The sequence below is a fragment of the Sapajus apella genome, unplaced genomic scaffold, assembly GCF_009761245.1.
Source record: "Sapajus apella isolate SASKATOON/1434 unplaced genomic scaffold, GSC_monkey_1.0 scaffold24, whole genome shotgun sequence".
Taxonomy (NCBI): domain Eukaryota; kingdom Metazoa; phylum Chordata; class Mammalia; order Primates; family Cebidae; genus Sapajus; species Sapajus apella.
In genome coordinates, this window is record NW_022436964.1 from 8,436,783 (window position 1) to 8,457,164 (window position 20,382).

At 40.3% G+C, this 20,382-nt stretch overlaps 1 protein-coding gene across 18 annotated transcripts in view; it reads left to right on the forward strand.

Moving 5' to 3' along the window:
• Positions 1 to 20,382, forward strand: part of PRUNE2 (prune homolog 2 with BCH domain) — a 307,395-nt gene that overhangs the window by 175,819 nt on the left and 111,194 nt on the right. The window lies entirely within an intron of this gene.

Genomic DNA, 20,382 nt, shown 5'->3' on the forward strand with positions numbered 1-20,382 from the left:
CTTCAGTCCGTGAAGATGTTGCTGTTGGTTTTCTGGATGTTGGGGTGCTGCTGTCTTGTGTGTGTTGGGTGGTACTGGGAGACACTGAGTACTGTGATGCAGGAGCAAGAACCCATACCTGTGGCTACTCAGGCAGAAGACTGATCTCTCTCAGTGGATAGAAAAATGACTCTACTGTTATTTCCCCAAGTAACCAGGTGCCTAACTACTTTCAGAAATTTTTAAATATTGATATAAATGGCAGCAATGGAGACAAGAAGCAGACGTCCAGTTCTGTCTTGTGAAGTATTTTTGTAAACTCCTCTTTCCCTCTTGCTAAGAGAAATTGGTCGTCTTACTGGTGGCCTTTTAGGATGAGAGTGAGAACAGAGTTGAGAATAATGGAGGAAAATCAGGGAGACAGATACAGACAAGACGGACATGAAATCTTCTACTCATGAGCCAGGTTTAGGGTCCAGTGGCTGCTGGATGTCTACTTCTGTCTCTCATTCAATCCAGCTCGGAAGGAGCTGTCAGCAAGAGACGTGCTTGAAGCTGGGAATAGTAAAGACCCACTTTGGGTCTTACTAATGTGACATCTCAAGCCCCAGGAAAAACCAGACACAGACAAACTATATAACCTAGACACTACACATTCTTAAATTAATTAGGCCTGCTGACCAGAGACTGTGGACAACGCGTGGCTCATCTTTGCAGCTGTATAAGAAATAAGGAATCTTTAGCAGTTGCCTGATTCTACATTAGAGTAAATGAATGGCAACAAAAGCATGATTCAAAACACATGTCAAAAACCAAGCCAAATGTGGGTGGGTGGTGAGGGCAGATTTCTTAGGGTTTTAGATAATGATAGACAAATAGAAGATTGCCTTCCCCCAGAGAATACGTGTAATTTTTTTGTTGTTGTTGTTTTGTTTTGTTTTTTTGAGATGGAGTCTTGCTCTGTTGCCTAGGCTGGAGTACAGGGGTGCGACCTCGGCTCACTGCAACCTCTGCCACCTAGATTAAAGCCGTTCTCCTGCCTCAGCCTCCCAAGTAGCTGGGATTACAGGTGACGGCCACCACACTCAGCTAATTTTTTGTATTTTTTAGTAGAGATGGGGTTTCGCCATGTTGGCCAGGCTGGTCTTTAACTCCTGACCTCAGGTGAGCTGCCTGCCTGAGCCTCCCTAAGAGCTGGGATTACAGGCACGAGTCACCACACCTGGCTGAATATGTCTTAGGTGTAATTTTCTATGACATAAATGCATGTTTCGGGGTCCCTTAGAGTACTTGATGTTTGCTAGTGGTAGGAGCAGCGGGGTGTCTGAGTAAAAAGCTTTGACTCCTTTACTATAAGCAAAGGAGGTTTGCTTTGATCACTAACAAAATGTAATTGCAAGCCACTCTTCTTTTTTTTGTTGTTTACAGTTTATTACATAAATAATACATGAATTTATTCATACTGTAAAGGAATCTAAATAATGCAGACAAAGCTCAAGGCCTTTTTATTCCCTCATTCAAATATCAGTTTCTTTTCTAGATAGTGTTATCAATTTTTCTAAATACCAGTTCCTTTTTTTGTATTTTTTAGTAGAGATGGGGTTTTGCCATGTTGGCCAGGCGAGTATTTATTCCCTCATTCAAATACCAGTTCCTTTTCTAAATAATAAGTGTTATCAAGAGGTATAAATTTTTCTAGAATTTTCTCCTTGCTTGTTTTGGTATGTAATAGAAAGTTATAATTTTGTTTCGTAAATTAAAAAATATATATTTATTGTTCTTGCTGGGCATGGTGGCCTGCATCCCAGCACTTTGGGAGGCCAAGCTGGGAGGATCACTTGAGTCCATGAGTTCTAAGACCAGCCTGGGCAACATGAGACCATGTCTATACAAAAAAATTTAAAAAAAAATTAGTGGTGTGTGCCTGCAGTCCCAGCTACTCAGGAGGCTGAGGCGGAAGGATCGCTGGAGCCTGGGAGGTCAAGACCACGGTGAGCTGAGACCTTACCACTGTACTCCAGCCTGGGTGACAGAGTAATACCCTGTCCTGAAAAGAAAAGAAAAAAATAGGGAGAGAGGAAGGGAGTATATGTTTATATTGTGTGTGTGCATTTCTTGCTTTTTCCCCACATAATAATGTAGCAAATATGTATCTCGTTTTAGTTTTTCGTAGCATAAAGAAATTGGAAAGATGAAAGCCCCATTGCTCATTCAACTATTTTCTGAGAGAGGTTGAACGGCAAGCCACTCTTCTGTTGCCATATTCTCAGTGTGAAATCATTTCCTCTGTCATATTGAGATCCTGCGTTCTACTTAGATAAGTTCCACACTTTCTGGGTTCCTCATTTTGCAAAAGAGAGATGTTAAGAGTATTCAGTGTTTCAGTCCAGATTGACTCATCTCTTTTGTCTTTTTTTTTTTTTGAAATGGAGTCTCGCTCTGCCACCCAGGCTGAAGTGCGGTGACGCAATCTCGGCTCACTGCAACATCCGCCTCCCTAGTTCAAGCAATTCTCCTGCCTCAGCATCCGGAGGAGCTGGGATTATAGGCACCTGCCACCACGCCCAGCTAATTTTTGTATTTTTAGTAGAGATGGAGTTTCACCATATTGGTCAGGCTGGTCTTGAACTCCTGACCTCATGATCCACCTGCCTCAGCTTCCCAAAGTGTTGGGATTACACCACGCCCAACCCTCTCTCATCTTTTGTTTCAGGGGTAGAACCTCTCCTTTTTTCATGGCTTATAGCAGCACTTACTACTCAACATGTGGTACACAGACCAGCAGCACAGCCATCACCTGGGAGCTTATAGAAATGCAAAATCTCAGGCCCCCACAATCAGAATCTGCATTTTAGCAAGAATCCTGGGTAATTTGTGTTTAAGTTACAGATGTGTGGGTTAATATATCTTGTGACTCAAAATCACAAGATTATATATATCTTTGTTTTATTGGTGAGGAGGTAGAGCTGTACACTTACCTCTAATAGAAGCTCTCTTAATTGATCTTCCCTTAACTAATGTACTGAACTAAATGACAGTCTCCATTCTATGCTGTAACACATACTCACTGATAACCTTAGCTGAATGCTGACAGCCAGCTTAAAGCTCTTTAGAATGAACAGGTGTGTACATATGGATTAGCTGCATTTAATGTTTGCCAAGTATCAGCTGTGTTTGCTCCGGACCTATTTAAATCAATTGTACATGCTAATATAATTACACAATCATGAATAAACTGATGAAATAGGAATAAGATAGTTATTTCTAAGATTAATGCTTTGGAAAGACAAGAAAATGAAATGAAATATGCTCTCAAGAAAAATACGCTCTCAAATTAGTATAACACAGCTATTTAAAAAAACTGGCAGAAGGAGTCTGTGTTAAGACTTTTTTACATATGACTAAGTTTTTATTCCACATTAAGGAAACTGAAATTAGCAATTGAAAATTGTATTTCATACGTATGACTGCCACAAAGACATTGGAAAGCTCCTATAAACCCATGCTTTTAAATTTTTTAAAAGAAAAAAATATTTTAAAAGCCCTTGGTCCTACATGAGAAGATTATAAATGGATGCATTATTTTATGTTTGAATTCAAATAAGATTGTTATTTTATAATAAAGCATTTCTTTTTAACAGTTTACTTCTTTAGCCAAATTTTTAATTAACCAATGTCTTAATCGTATCAGCTAATATGAAAATATACAGTAGAAGGATTCTCTGTATAGCTTTATTTCTAACGAGCCAAAATAGAAGCAGAATTTTATACCGTAATGGCCTCTGGCTTTTTTTGTTGTTTTTTTTCTTGTTTGTTTGTTAGATAGGAATCTGAGGCTCAGAAAAATGAAATGCTTTTCTTTCTATTAGAATATGGTTCTCAAATTGGGGTCTCCAGACCAGCCACATGAGCATCACCTGAGTGCTTGTAGAAATAACAGCCCCAGGGCCGGGCGTGGTGGCTCATGCCTGTAATTTCAGCACTTTGGGAGGCCAAGGCGGGCGGATCACAAGGTCAAGAGATCAAGACCATCCTGGCCAACATGGTGAAACTCCGTCTCTACTAAAAATACAAAAATTAGCGGGGCATGGTGGCGGGCACCTGTAATCACTCGGGAGGCTGAGGCAGGAGAATTGAGCCCGGGAGGCAGAGGTTGCAGTGAGCCAAGATCATGCCACCACACTCCAGCCTGGAGAAAGAGCGAGACTCTGTCAATCAATCAATCAATAACAGCCCCAGACCTACTGAATCAGAAACGCTAGAAGTGGGGCCCAGGTGTCCATGTTTTCAAAAGCCTTGCAGGTGATTCTTGAATTCAGCTAAAGTTTGAGGATCGTTGACTTAGATCACATCCTAAAGAGAGCACCTAGAGAACCCATTTCTCCACTGTACTGTCTGGTTCATTTATCCAATACTTTCTCCAAACCTGAGAGTTCTTTTAATCAGAAATTCTATAGCTGCCACAAAGAGGTTTGAAAGTTCTTTATTTAAACAATGGCTGCATTACTCCATTTAAACAATGGCTGCAACAGAAGAATCTTAGGGGGAAAAGGACTGTTTCTAACGGACATAAGATAGAAAGATAATCTCTAAAGTGTCCCTGAAAATTGATTATTCTAATACATGAATTGACAAATAAACTTACTGTTACTGAAATTGTAGCTGTTGAGTCTTGCTGCTGCTGGCTACCAAGTATTGAGGGCTGATCATGCGAGAGCCTAAGCTAAATGTTTTATACAGTCTCATTTTATAAGTAGGTTATTATACTCATTTTCCAAAGCAAAGAACTGAAGCTTAGCCTAATTAAATAACTTGCCTAAAGGTACAGCAATAACGGAGTGTGGAGCTAGGATGTGAATCCTGGGCTACCGTATTCCAAAGCCTATTCTTTTAAGCACTACATTTTATTATCTGCTCAGTTGGAGACATTAGGGCTACTTATTTAAAAAACACATATGCAAATATGAACTAAGGTTTTGGAACTTATATTTTTCCCCAGTGACTATCAAAGTTCAGTCACTGACTAGAGAATAGAAACTGGAATCACTGACGTCGAAACTATGTCTAGACAGTACAAACTGAAAATTCTTTTATATCAATGTAGACTACTGTTCTCCACCCTACCTGCACATTAATCAGTGGACCTCCTTGAAAAATAGACTGATACCCAGTCCTCACCCTTTAAGCCAATTAAATTTAAATCTCATGGGGTGGGCTGTGAATACTTTTTTTTTTTTTTTTTTTTTTTTTTTTTTTTTTTTTTTTTTTAAACAGCTCCCTGGTTATTCTAAGGTATAACCAGGATTGAGAATGGGTTGAGATGTGGATATATCGGTTTTGATAATTCAGGCCCAGAAATGGGTTTTAATGGATTTTGATGAGTTTTTCCACATAGCCTAAGTTATTGGGCAAGGATGCTGGTAGCCTGTTATCAGGCAAGAATGCTAGCCATTCACTGACAGGTGCAATGCCCCAGGAGTGTGGCATGACATGGCTGTACCCTCAAATATCTGCCATATTTTAGATTACCATTGTGGAGTTAAAAGATACATTTTTCAGGAATCCTAAATATAAGATAAAATGCCCTGTTTAAGGCCAGGCATGGGGGCTCACGCCTGTAATCTCAGCACTTTGAGAGGCCCAGAAGGGCGAATCACCTGATGTCAAGAGTTCAAGACTAGCCTGGACAACATGGTGAAACCCTGTCTCTACCAAAAAATAAAAAAATTAGGCAAACATGGTGGCGTGTGCCTGTAGTCCCAGCTATTGGGGAGGCTGAGGTGGGCGAATCACTTGAACCTGGGGGTGGAAGTTGCAGTGAGCTGAGATCGCACCACTGCACTCCAGCCTGGGTGATAGAGTGAGAACCTGTTTCAAAAAAAAAAAGAAAATGCCCTGTTTACCCATAACTGAGTTGGAATAATGGCTCAGCTTTGCTTGACAAAAAAAGGAAGGAAGGAGGGAGGGAGGGAAGGAAGGAAGGAAGAACGGATGGATGGACAGACGGACTCTGGAAAATACCTAGGTAAACTTCATTTTCCTGGAATAGGAAGTAGATGTTTTGTAAAATCTTGGCTCTTTCTTTTATACCATCCTGCTGTTTTCTTTGTTTAAGAGAATCAAAATGTGGTTTCATTTACAAGCACACCAATCTAAACTAAAAGACAATTGATGGAAATATTTTACTTTTGTAAATGAAATATTTGATCAATTAATAGACACTATTTATGTAGATGCTCACCATCCCTGATTTATGTTTATAGTTCTCCTACCTGTTCAACCAGGCAGAATTAACCATGTGTCTTGCTTTATGTAGTAAAATTTCTGAAAAAGTTGAGTGTGACTTGAATTACTTTTTAAGTTCATAAGACTCTCCTATTTCTCTCTAAAGCCGTGCTTCTTAACTGGGGTGATTTTGTCCCACAGGGAACATGTTTAGTTGTTACAACTAGGGGAGGGAATTTCCTACTGGCATCTAGTGAGTAGCCAGATATGCCGTCAACACCCTGTAATGCACAAGACACTCCCACAGCAAAGAATTACCCAGCCCCAAATGTCAGTAGTGCCAAGGTTGAGAAACCCTGGTCGAAAGTTATTACTTTTTATCTGTTACGAATTTAGATTTTTTTCTGTATTTGGCTAGTTTAGAGCCCTTCTATATATCACCCTTGTACAAAATGATAACAATTAAATTACTATTGTTCCACCAGAGTGAGCCCAGGTATTCTCTGCCTGGAGGGCTGAGTCTGTAGAACATTTCAAATTTGTATTTAAAGCATTTTAATGCCTCAGAGATGGTACTAATAGCAATGGAAGTTTGACAGTTATAGTGGAGATTTGAGCTTCTGAAGACGTCAGGAGCCAAAAACAGAAAAACTCTCGTGTTGACCTGAAAGCATAAAGATTAAGGACGCTTGGCTGCTTTTTCCTGGGTTGTTTAGATGGTACAATGTATTTTCGATTGATTCAGCATAATTTTCATTTTCTAAGCTTAACACTTTCATAAATTTGTTTTATCACCCCTCTTTTTAATATCTTTCTTAATTGGAGTATAAAATAAAAATTAACATGAAAATGAAAGTTAACTAAATTATCTCACTATACTTATTTTTCCAAGCATCATGGCTCTCCCTACAACTAGGCTTGGTTGGTTGGAACTAAAATGAGGCTTTGGGAAATTATCTGATGAGTGCATGTGTGTATGTTAGAATGTATGTGCATGTGCCTGTGTATGCATGTTACACCTCTGTGCTTGATGTCTGAAGTACCCACCTACAGGTTTATCTGCTTAGCATCCCTCTTCTAGGAAATAACTGTCACCTACTAACTTTGTTGTAACTGGTGTCGTGTTTGTGATTTGTGGTCTTTCCAATTCACCTCAATTGTTTTGCCCAGGGATAGGCACCCAACCCAAGTAGGAACAACCAGAGTTCTTTCTTCAGGGTTTTCACACTCCTGATCAAAAGGGAGTCGTGACTCCCTCTGCAAGGTCTACACAGAGATGCTGCAGCCACGTGGTTCCCGCCATGTAGAGAATGCCAGTTGGCTACAGTACAGCAGAATGCAGCCAGAAGAGGATGGAGAGGCAGGATGTCCTGCACGTCCCTGGCAACCCCTGCCGTTCCCCCAGCGTGTCCTCAGCTCTTCTTGGCTTCTGTGGGAACAGTCCCCAGATCCTGCTGACTTGCTTTCTCTAGTTAAATCAGTGATAGTTAAGCTTCTGCGACTTGTGACTGAGACAGTCACGACAGCACAGTGTCCTTACCTGTAGAGGAATTCCTCTAGCTCCTCAAACACAGCCATCTCCAAACTAAAGTAAAACTACAAACCCCAGAGTGTATCTGTTTTCAGGAGGGGGTTTCTGGTAATTAGCTTAGATTGCAACAAATGGTACACACAGACTGCTGGCTCTGCATGTGTGCTCCAAGATTGGTGTTTACCCTATTATATTCCAATTTAAGAATGTCATAAAGTTTATCAGTGAGCCAATGGAAATGAGCAAGAACACATAGATGGGTGGTGAAAGGTGTGTGCCTTGATGGATAGGTTTTTCTTAGACTTCAAAAATAATAAATTACTTTCATTGGGTTGATAGCAAAGGGGGCACAACCATATTCCCCACTTAAGCTTGGCGATGGTTGGGTATTTTTAGCAAATGAATTGTCAGCAGAAAGGCTTCATTAGACCCATCAGGATATCTGCCCATGAAGAACGAATCCCAAACTGTACTGACAGTTTCCTTGAGCCAAAATGATGAAGCACCTCTGATAAGAGCCATATTGTGCTCCCCATGCAAGGAGCATGAGGAACAAAAGAGACAGTTTGATCTTCATTTGGTCAGGTTAATATTGACACAGCTTAGAAAAAGCAGAAGTGTGTGCAGTGCACACGTGCAGCAAGTGCTCTGGAGACTCGCCTGGTGGTTTCCATAAATCAGAAAGGGGAACCCAGAGAGGAAGGAAGGTTTCCTCCTTTCTCGAAACGGCTCAAACTAGATGATTTATTTTTACAAAGGAAAATAAATAAAGTCATCAGTGTTCAGGCTTATTGCTCAAAACAAGCCAACAGGGACTTTTTTTTTTTTTTACATCTGTACATAATTACAGAAATAATTATTTCTTATTATTTTTATTGGGAGCTAGAGTGTAGCCCAGGTTCTACTGTTTCAAAATTAGACCATGCATAATGAGCAGGGTTTTCATTACATGTGTGTCTTGAATTATTCATTCCCATATAGAAAACGTTATAAACTTTCAGAAAAAAAAGGGGCCCTTAGAGGAAACAGCAGTCTAGCCCTTTCCTCACCAAGTACTTAAGTCCATACAGTAGAGAAAAGTTTTCCTGATTATGGGTCTGTCCTTAAAGAAAACATAAATTAGACTGTTAGTTAATGAGGTGATGACTTACTTGTCTTTAATTGGTTGTGTAACTCCCCTATCCAAGTCTTCTATCTATTATTAACTACTTCTAAGAGTGCCTGGGACCACTCTTATTCCAGGCCCAACTCTGTTCATCTAACAGCGTTTTGTTTTGTTTTCTGATATAGAGTCTCACTCTTGCTCAGGCTGGAGTGCAGTGGCATGATCTCAGCTCACTGCAACCTCTGCCTCCCAGGTTCAAGCGATTCTCCTGCCTCAGCCTTCTGAGGTGGGATTACAAGTGTGAGCCACCACGCCTGCCTAATTTTTGTACTTTTAGTAGAGTTGGGGTTTCACCATGTTAGCCAGGCTAGTCTCAAACTCCTGACCTCAGATGGTCTGCCCAGCTTGGCCTTTCAAAATGCTGGGATTACAGGCATGAGCCAACAACAGTGCTTCTTTATGGAAGAAAGGATGAGATGGGAAAAAATGGGAAAGAATTTTAACTCCCTTATTTGAGATTTGCCTGGAATCAGCCCACTTCGTTTCAAGAAGTTCTTTTTGTGTGTCTGCGTGGCAGTCTTAGTCTGTCACACAGGTTGGAGTGCAGTGGTGGTGTCTCAGCTCACTGCAGCCTCCACCCCCAGGCTCAAGGGATCCTCCCACCCCACTTTCCCAAGTAGCTGGAACCACAGGCGTGCACCACCATGCCTAGCTAATTTTTTTGTATTTTTAGTAGAGATGGGTCTCACCTTATTGCCCAAGCTGGCCTCGAACTTCTGAGCTCCAGTGATCCGCCCGCCTCAGCCTCACAGTGCTGGGATTACAGGCATGAACCACCACGCCCAACCTGATTTCAAGTTCTTAACCTGTGCTTTCAGATGAATTATCTCCCAAACACTTTCTCTCTCCCTTCATGAAAGATATGCTTATGGGAGGTAATATTTGTTCCACGACAAGAAAGCAGTGATTTTCAATTTTCAATAAACATGTTATCTCCCCCTCTATTCTTGAATTCTTCAACTCAAATGAGGGCCTTACAAGAGCTTTTGCTTGAAGGACTCTTGGTTTTGTTTTGTTTTTCCATACTTACGCTTAACCGAAATCAAAGCATTTGCATTTGCAGATGGGTGAGATGATTATGATTGCCTTCGATAGTTATATCTTAACAAGAGGACTTCCCTTTTGCAGCCTTCTCCTGATAAGAAACCTGATAAATTAGGGGGGGAGTTGGAGAGATTCTGTCTCAGAAAGCCCATTTAGCCTCTCTACTGCCCTCTGGCAATTCTAATTTCTAGTTTCTCTGAGTTTTTGTACATAGCTTATATTGAGAGCATTTTGGATAATACGATTTGTACGTGCTGAATGGTAAAGCAGGCTTCTTCCATTGCTTGTGTGTTTAAGCTACCAGAGCAAGACAGTCTACATGAGGATACTTCTGGATAACCAGTGATTATCCCACATCTCCTGTTTTCCCACGCATTTCCTGTGTACACTTGCATGCCCAGCTTTTCCAAAGTACATATTACTGCAAGAATATCACAACAGTCTTCTTTATAGAAGTTTTGGGGGTTTTCAATTTTAGGCTCTATAGTTAACAGTCGCCCTACAATTCCATTTTATAAAACAGATGGGAAACTGGAAATTTCTCACAAAGCATGGTCACGTTGGATCTTCAAAAGATGTAAGAAGCATGTTATTTTTAGCACTTGTCAAAATCAAGGATGTTGCCTGCTTACGTATAGTGACGAGAGAACCAACACGAAATTGAAGTAAATGGAGTTTTTTATTAAAAACTGAATTAATAATATATTTGATGAGGAGGGATCTTCTCATTTAAGGATAACACAGGCGAAAACACGGGCTCTGAAGTCAAACTCACCTGGGTTTGAGTCCCATTTGTCACACATACTCGCTGTGTGGCGTCAGTTACTTAAACCTTCCAGAGCCTCCATTTTCTCAATGCAAAGCAGAGACAATGTTCCCTCTTACAGGGGCATCTTAAAGTGTAGATGAGATGATACAATGTACTTAATACAGCACTTAATGCAGAGGCAATACTTAATTATGTCAGGCAATATACTATGGACTTCAATGAAAATCATTTTGGCATTTTTACATGCTGCATATTCATGTACATATCATAGTAGTTTTAATTTTCACAAAATATTTTCACAAAACGGCTCCCTATTTAACTATAAAGAATGATGATATGTACTGTCTGACTTGCTTTTCAAAATATAATGACTAATATAGTTTTAATAGACCCAGTGAATTTTTACTACTATGATATCTTGGCTCCCTCATAAAAACAAGAACAATAGAGTGTAGGCCAAGTGTGGTGGCTCAAGCCTGCAATTCTAGCACTCTGGGAGCCCGAGGCAGGAGGATCACTTGAGGTCAGGAGTTCAAGACCAACCTGGCCAACATGGTGAAACACTGTCTCTACTAAAAATACAAAAAAAAAAAAAAAAAAAAAAAAAAAAAAAAAATAGCAGGGTGTGGTGGCTCATGCCTGTAATCCCAGCTACTCAGGAGACTGAGGCTTGAGAATCATTTGAACCTGGGAGGCAGTGGTTGCAGTGAGCTGAGATCACACTGCTGCACTCCAGCCTGGGCAATGAAGAGAGATTCTGTCCCAAAAATTAAAAAGAACAATAGAATGCAAATAAATGACATCTGCGAAAAACATGGAAAATGTCTTTGCTTACCAATTAAAGAGTGTATGAAAAACAATAAATAAAATCTCTTAATGTATGCATTTTGTGTTCTCATAAATCATTTTCCTGTCAAAATTATCAGACTTTATTATTGCTGAATGTTTTAAATATCATCATGGAATTTTGGTAGCATAAATCATAATGCTTTCAAGTTAGAACATTTGTGCACATACCTCAGCATTTTTTTATATCTTGATTTTAAAAAATAGCCCTCATTCTAGAAATAAATCCATGCAGAGTGTAAATGTCAAACTGTACTCTTAAATTTTAGTAACTCAGCAGTCCAGACTGGCCGCTGTGCTTGCAGAGTGGTTAGGAATCGTCACACTGTGTAAGACTCGCTGTTCTCAAAAATGCAGCTGTACACCCTGATGTTTTAATCTTGGTACATAATTATTTTTATCTACAAGCGTTTTACCTACAAGTGACACCTATTCACTTGATTTTTCCATTTCCTGCAAAAAAAAAATCAGCTATAACAAATCTGGGAATTGCTTGTCCCTGATATTAGAAAATAATTTATTCTTAATAAAAGTCTTACTCAATGTATTTTATCTGTAATTTATTAGGGAGACGACACTATAATATGTATAGTCCAGGATATTTGAACTATGTGGGAGGTATTAGCACCAGGAGTAAAATTCACTGAAATCATACGGCCTTTGGAGGTGAAACAGTGCCGATGATGAAAAAGACTTCATTGTTATTTAGCTGACGGCAAAATCACTATACATTTTCTTAATGCTTTAAAAGCTATTGTTTGTATAGTGGCAAGTAGAAGCTCATTCACTGAGTCTGAACTTGGAAATAAGGATAGAAAATTTGATAATGAGATAAACTTACTTATCAGTAGGTATTATACCTTACATAATTTTTAAATGACTTTGCTTCATATTTAAGTTTGTTCAACTTCCTCCATCATCTCACACCTAAGAATTTTACATGTAAATCACTTAAATGACTTAAAGATGAGTGTGATTATTATTTGAAAGTTCACATATATTATAGAGAACATAAGGCAAAAATTGTAATAACCTGTCCCCATAGACAGAATCTTGCAAAAGTACTTTGTGAGTCACATTCATCCCATAAATCCTGAGAATAACCTAAAAAAAATCAGGAAAGGATAGAAGCTTAACCTGACCAGTCTTTTATATATGTTCTTAATTCTCACAACAGTCCTATAGGGTGAGGGTTTACCGATGAGGAAACCAAGGCTCATGGAAATGAAGTAACTGACTTGAGTCACCCAGCTAGTGAGTGGCAGAGCAAGGGTTAACCTCATGTTTGGCTGACTCAGAAGTCTTTACTACCTTGGCGAGAGCTCCCTAAAATAATGGAGAGAAACAATAAGGTTTCAGAAGAGCAATTTGATTAAATTATGACAACTTTAATATCAGTGAATCTTAATGTCCATTGTATATTAGAATTCAATACGTATTATTTGAATGCATCTAGAAATGACTTTCTCTCTTTTTATGATTACAAAAATTATCTTCCACTTAACATTGTATCATGTTTTCTTGTGTCATTAAATGTTCTTTGATAGCGTAACTTTTAATCGCAGTTTAATAGCCCTCTGTGTGACCCTTCTATGATTTACTTAGCCATTGCTCTGTTGTTGAACATTTAGATTGTTTATAAGCTGCAGTTATTAAAGTAATAATCCAGTGAACAGCTTTGTCCACAAATCTTTGTGTACATATATGATTATTTCATTAGGGTATATTTCTAGGCTGGGTATGATGGCTTATGCCTGTAATCCCAGCACTTTGGGAGGCCAAGGTGGGAGGATCATTTGAGGCCAGGAGTTCAAGACCAGTCTGGGCAACATAGTGAGACCCTGTCTCTATAACAAATAAAAAAATTGGCTGGGCATGATGGTGCATACCTGTATTCCCAACCACTTGGGAGGCTGAGGTGGGAGGACTGCATGAGCCTATATTATAGGCTCAAGAGAACATATTTTTTTTTTATATCTTTTTTTTTCCTTTTAGAGATGAGGTCTCACCATGTTGCCCAGGCTGGTCTCAAACTTCTAAGTTCAAGCAATTCTTCTGCCTTGGCCTCCCAAAGTGCTGAGGTTACAGACATGAGCCACCATACTCGGCTTAATAAAAAAAAGAATATATTTCTAAGAAATATTTAATAGTGCCCATTTGGAAATATTTACCAAAAAGAAGACAATTTTTGTTATTAAAGGATTTCTTTCATTAATGAGTTCAGATTTATTTATTATCCATTTGTATTCCAGTTGTGATTGTTTTTTATGTTCTGTAACAGACTTTCCATTGGTATGTCTCCTTTTCTCATTGATTTGTGTTCACTCTTATTCTTAAGGACATTAAACCTTTCCCCTCCTAGCTAAAAAAAAAAAAAAGTAAATAATAATACCATTGGACAACTTTTAGTGGGCTTTAAGCAGGAAAGTATCATTATCCAATTTATATTTTTAAAAGCTGCCACTTGGGGAAGGAGTGGAAAAAACAAAACGAAAGCTGCCCCTTGATGCTATGTGAAGACATCATTACTGGGAGACTAGCCGTGATGCTGCCGCTAACGTTCAGGCAGGAGATGATGGTGGCTGTGGCTAGGACAGCGATGGAGACGAAGAGAGATTAGAAACGTATTTAGACTACAGATATATTTTAAAGGAATGTTAATAGGATTTGCTGGCGAATTACATGAGAGATGAGGAACAAAGCAATCAAGAGTAATTCCTAGATGTTGGATTTGAGTAACTGGTTAGATGGTGGTGCCATTTAATAAGACAGATGCCACTGAGGTGGTGATGGGCATATTTTACTTGAGATGTTTATTAAGCAGGTACGTGCAGATCTCATGTCCGTGTAGGTTCTGTCATCAGTGGCAGGCAAATGGTTTTAAAGCCATGTGGCTGGATAAGATCATCAAGGAGAACATGTAAAGAAAGAAGAGAAAGGAAACAGGAAGCAAGGTTGGGCATGAAGATTTGGAGGCTTAATAAGGAAGAGCAACCAGCAAAGGCAACTGAAGGGCAGTCGATGAATCGGAAGAAAAACAAGGTGTGTGGGGTCAGGAAGGTGAAGGAATGAAGTGTTTCAAAACAGAGGGAGGGTCAGCCTCATGGAATACTGCAGAGAATCGAGTAGGGTAAGAAATGGAATGTGATTTTTGGATTTGGCAACCTCGGAGTGATTGGTACTTTTGAGAAAAGAATTTCAGTGGAATTATGGAGCCAGATACCCCGCAGGGGGGTTGAGAAGACAGTGGAAGGTGAGCATGTGTGAGTGATGTGAGACTCTTCTCAAGGTTTCTGTCTCTCAAGGAATATCCACTCAAATGTTTACATTATTAACATCACTTTTATTTCATACAATGCACTGAAGCTACCAGGAGACAGCATAAAGACTGCCTTTTTCTGAGCAATGGAAAACGTAAAATAGGATATTGTGAGAATGAAATTTTTCACTGCATTTGCACTTTGAGCTGTGAATGGAGTAACCTATGGGATGCCATCATTATCACTATCTTGGTTTTGATATTAGTTCAGGTAGAGCTATGTTATTTCTGTTTCCCTGCCCTGGGTCATCATGATCACCAGCTTCTTTCAGGGTTTCTGGGACCTACACCTTAGCTTTTTGGCCAGGAAATAAAGGCTTTTTCTCCACATTTCCAGGCTTTCCCACTCATTCCCAAACTAGGAATTACTCAGGCAAGAAGACTCCTGACCTCTAAAAATGTTTAGTCATGGCTAGGCATGGTGGCTCACTCCTGTAATCCCAGCACTTTGGGAGGCTGAGGCAGGTGGATCACGAGGTCAGGAGATCAAGACCATCCTGGCTAATACGGTGAGACTCTGTCTCTACTAAAAATACAAAAAAAAAAAAAAAAATTAGTTGGGCATGGTGGCGTGCACCTGTAGTCCTAGCTACTCAGTAGACTGAGGCAGGAGAATCGCTTGAACCTGGGAGGTGGAGGTTGCAGTGAGCCGAGATCGTACCACTGCACTCCAGCCTGGGTGACAGAGCAAGGGTTCATCTCAAAAAAAAAAAAAAAAAGTGTTTAGTCGTTGACCTTTGGAACCATGAGTAATAAAGGGCTGTGACAGGGAGCACTTGCCATTCTTCCTAACTGTTGGCATTAGTCTGAGATTTTGCCAGCCAATTCCCAGTTGCAATGATTCATAAAGTGACTTCCTAAATTCCATGCAGCAATTATAGGCTAGGGTCACAAATGCAGAAGGTGTGTGTGGTTGGGGTGGGGGTGGTAAATTCAGGGGGAAGTGCTTTTATTGTCTAAATCCTTAACAAATTGAGTAGGAGATACATATGTGTGCATGTATATAATTGTAATTTAGGGGGAACATCGTGGAGACATTTGAGCAGATAAACAAATAGTATTTGTATACATGTAACTAAAACAGTAATTTATCAGGTAGAAGGCAGATGGGGGGAATAAAATGCCAACCTGTATGTACAGTTGGGTTGTGTTGATGATGAAGTGCTGTTTATTCATCGTCAGCCTAGCTTGTCGGCAACATAAGAGCCACCGCAGCACATGACTCCCTGCGTAGCTAGAAGACAATAATAAATTATCTCCTATGCAAACAACACCGGCATAAAAGCAGAACAAACACACTCTGCCTCCTGGAATCCCCAAGATTCTCACTCATTCCCTCGTTTAATTCTGTTTTAGACATGAAACTCTGACGTTATCCTAAGACCAGTAAGATCAAATCTGGCCTGGACAACTCTGTTAGGGTAGGTAGCTGATAAGAATCTGTTTTAGGGTTAATGTAAAATGTATTTTGTTTCTCTAACTTGCCTAGCTGATTCACATAGTTTTTTTATTTATCAGCGCTTCATTTGGTCCTGTGGAATTTGGGGTCACCCAGAGGAAAACTGAGCTAGAAAACTTGAGGGACAAGATGAAAATACAGTCTGTAACCAGCCATAAAAAGGAATGAGATCATGTCCTTTGCAGGGACATGGACGAAGCTGGAAGCCAACATCCTCAGCAAACTAGCACAGGAACAGAAAACCAAATACCACATGTTCTCACTGATAAATGGGAGTCGAACAATGAGAACACATGGACACAGGGAGGGGAACATCACACACCGGGGCCTATTGGAGGGTAGGAGGGCGAGGGAAGGGAACCTAGATGACGGGTCAATAGGTGCAGCAAACCACCACGGCACACATAAACCTACGTAACAAACCTGCACGTTCTGCACGTGTATCCCAGACCTTAGAGGAAAATAAAATTTACAAATTAAAAACAAACATTATCTATGCCATCTGAAAAAAAAAAAAAAGAAAAAGAAAATATAGACTTTATTCAGTGCCCAACCTGCTAAATGAGAACCTATAGCAAATCAGCCCAGAAATGCACACCCTAAGGGAACTTTTATGATGAAGTTGCCTTAGGAACAAAGAGCTGGCAGCATGAGTCAGTACAAGTCCTGTGACAGTGCTCAGAGGGTCCAAAGGACTGGTTCATAGCAAAATATATGGACTAACAAATGCCTCTGTGGAGCAGTGCTTCTCAGATTTCAACGTGCTTTCAAGTTCCTAGGACTGTTGGAAAATGCAGATCCTGCTTCAGTAGGTCTGGGGTGTTGCCTGAGACTCTGCACGTCCAAGAAGATGCCTGGTGCTGCCAGTGCTGCTGGACCTGAGTCCAGCAAGGTCCTGGAGCCATCAGTTTAACACAGAAGAATTCGAACAGTTTGGAGATCAGCCAGCATTTTTGAATAGGAAAGTTTCCACAAGTGTGGCTTTGAACAGTGATGATCCTACTGATTTCCTAATCTTGTGCTCAGATCCAAATAAAACCTGCCCCCTGTTTTAGTGACCCAGCCAGATGTAGTGAGAATTTGTTATATGTAAACATCCATTAGAAATGTGTGTCTTCTTTTGAGGGTTTATAAGTGTATTTGGAGGCCTTTATATACATAGTGAAAAAATATTTGAAAAGGAAAACTGTAAGATTTATTGTGCTGAAGCCTTCAGTTGCTGGAAATAAGATGCAGTTAGTTGTAGCCTGTTTTTTTTTTTTTTCCCTCAGGGCTATATCTTTTACAATTTATAATGGCAACAAGTTTAGCACTGAGGTTCTTGATTCATCCTCAATGATGATTTGAAATAATTTTATCTCGAACACACTTGAAAACTGTATGAGTTTTGATTATAAAAAAAAAAACCTCCTAAATATTTGATGTCTACTTCTATATGGGTAGATTAATTTTTTTTTCTGTGTTTTTTCTTTCTTTATCTTTTTTCTTCTTTTTTTGAGACGAAGTCTCCCTCTGTCTCCCAGGCTATGTTGCGATCGTGTGATCTCAGCTCACTGCAGCCTCCGCCTCCCGGATTCAAGTAGTTCTGCCTTAGCCTCCCAAGTAGCTGGGATTACAGGCACCCAACACCATACCCAGCTAATTTTTGTGTTTTTAGTAGAGACAGGGTTTCCGCAGGTTGACCAGACTGGTCTCGAACTCCTGACCTCAGGTGATCCACCTACCTCATCCTCCCAAAGTACTTCAATTACAGGTGTGAGCCATCGCACCTGGCCAAATTAGTTTTTTAAAAATCTACTTAAAGATTGTCATTACGCCAGTTGGAAAATAAATTTTAAAAAAGCATGAAAGCTGACAGTACACACTTTAGAATATACACTTCCAAAAGCATATGTTCTAAAGGCACATGATGCATTTGATCATAAATGTCATTACAATAGATCCTTGATGTTCACTGGCATAAGAATAGGTCCTGAGACCTTTGCAGATTCGCATGTGCAATTCCTTGCAACGTAAAAAGGGAAAGTAGCCTGGCAAGATGCCAGATGAGAGTGGCTGCCTCACGGTAGACAGCAAAGCCTCCTCGAAACATGGAAGCCAGTGATTGACAGGGCCTACCTGCTTGTCTATCTAGGGTCTTGTGTGTCCTCTTCAGGGCCTCACAGACCTTGAGATTCAAGTCAGCAGAATTACAGAGTATGGATATGATGAATATTTGAAGTGACTGGTAAATAGTCTAAGCTACAGATACCCAGTCCACAAGTTTCAAAGAACAAACACATAGACACGAATGTGGGCATGGGGAAATCTGCAACTCTCTGCACTGCACTGTCCACATCTTCACAGTGGCTGGCTTAGGAGATGTGTGTGGCACTTCCACTTTCTGTGGTACACATTTCTGTGTTGTTTTAATATCTTACCAGTGGCAGGCATAATTCTGATTGTGATTATAATCAGAAAAAATCAACAGAATTCTTTAAGTCCCTTGAGTGCACATCATGGTGTTTTTTATTGAGTGACACAATAGACGGTCGGCTGATGAATGATGTAGTATGATCGTATATGTGCTAGGATAGATATGTATGTGGACTGTGACAGAAGATTATGGATTAGGTAGCACAGGTTGATTTTGTGTACCCGTCTCTCCAGTTGTCCAACAAACCTTTCTTGAACAACTAGTATATGCCAGGCATTATGTTAGGGGCTAGCATATGTTCTTCACTGTACTACTTTAAGCAAGAGAGATACCCATGCAGACAAAGTGGCTCTCATTATAATTAAGAAAACTTGAAGATGGACCAGGTGTGGTGGCTGAGGTCTGTAAGCCCAGTACTTGGGAGGATAAAGCTAGCAGATCTCTTGACCCCAGGAGTTCGAGACCATCCTGGGCCAAATGGCAAAACCTCATGCCTACAAAAAAATGCAAAAAATCAGGAGGCTGAGGCAGGAGAATTGCCTGAATCCAGGAGGCGGAGGTTGCGGTGAGCCGAGATAGCGCCATTGCACTCCAGCCTGGGTAACAAGAGCGAAACTCTGTCTCAAAAAAAAAAAAAATGCAAAAAATTAGCTGGGCATGGTGATGCACACCTGTAGTTCCAGCTACTTGGGAGGCTGAGGTGGGAGGATTGCTTAAGCCCAGGAGGTGTAGGTTGCAGTGAGCCAAGATCATGCCATAGCACTCCAGCCTTGGTGACAGATGAGACCCTGTCTCAAAAATACATACATACATAAAAGTAAATAAAACTTGAAGTGACCAGAACATTTTTTGCAAATGTGAGCCACACCTGGGGATTCTGAGATATTGGGATCCCTTTCTGTAGTTATTCATTGCTCCACAGCTGCCACATACAACAAGCAAATCTGACATCACAGCTCTTTAAAATATCTCTCAGAATTCTATAATGAAATAAAAATCACCTAGTAAACTCAGCTATGTTCATTATTAGGAATTTCTGCTTGGAGTTAATAATAATCATTAGAAAAAAATTACAGGAGGAAATAGTAACTTCCTCCTATTTTTCTTTTCTTTTCTTTCATTTTTTTTTTTTTGAGATGGAGTTTTGCTCTTGTCACTGGAGTACAATGGAATGATCTCAGCTCACCACAACCTCCGTCTCCCAGGTTCAAGCAATTCTCCTCCCTCAGCCTCCCAAGTAGCTGGGATTATAGGCATGCACCACCATACCTGGCTAATTTTGTATTTTTTTTTTTTGAGATGGAGTTTCTTTCTTGTTACCCAGGCTGGAGTGCAATGGCGCGATATCAGCTCACCGCAACCTCCACCTCCTAGGTTCAAGCAATTCTCCTGCCTCAGCCTCCTGAGTAGCTGGGACTACAGGCATGTGCCACCACGCCCAGCTAATTTTTTTGTATTTTTAGTAGAGACGGGGTTTCACCATGTTGACCAGGATGGTCTCGATCTCTTGACTTTGTGATCCACCTGCCTTGGCCTCCCAAAGTGCTGGGATTATAGGTGTGAGCCACTGCGCCCGGCCTAATTTTGTATTTTTAGCAGAGACGGGGTTTCTCCATGTTGGTCAGGTAG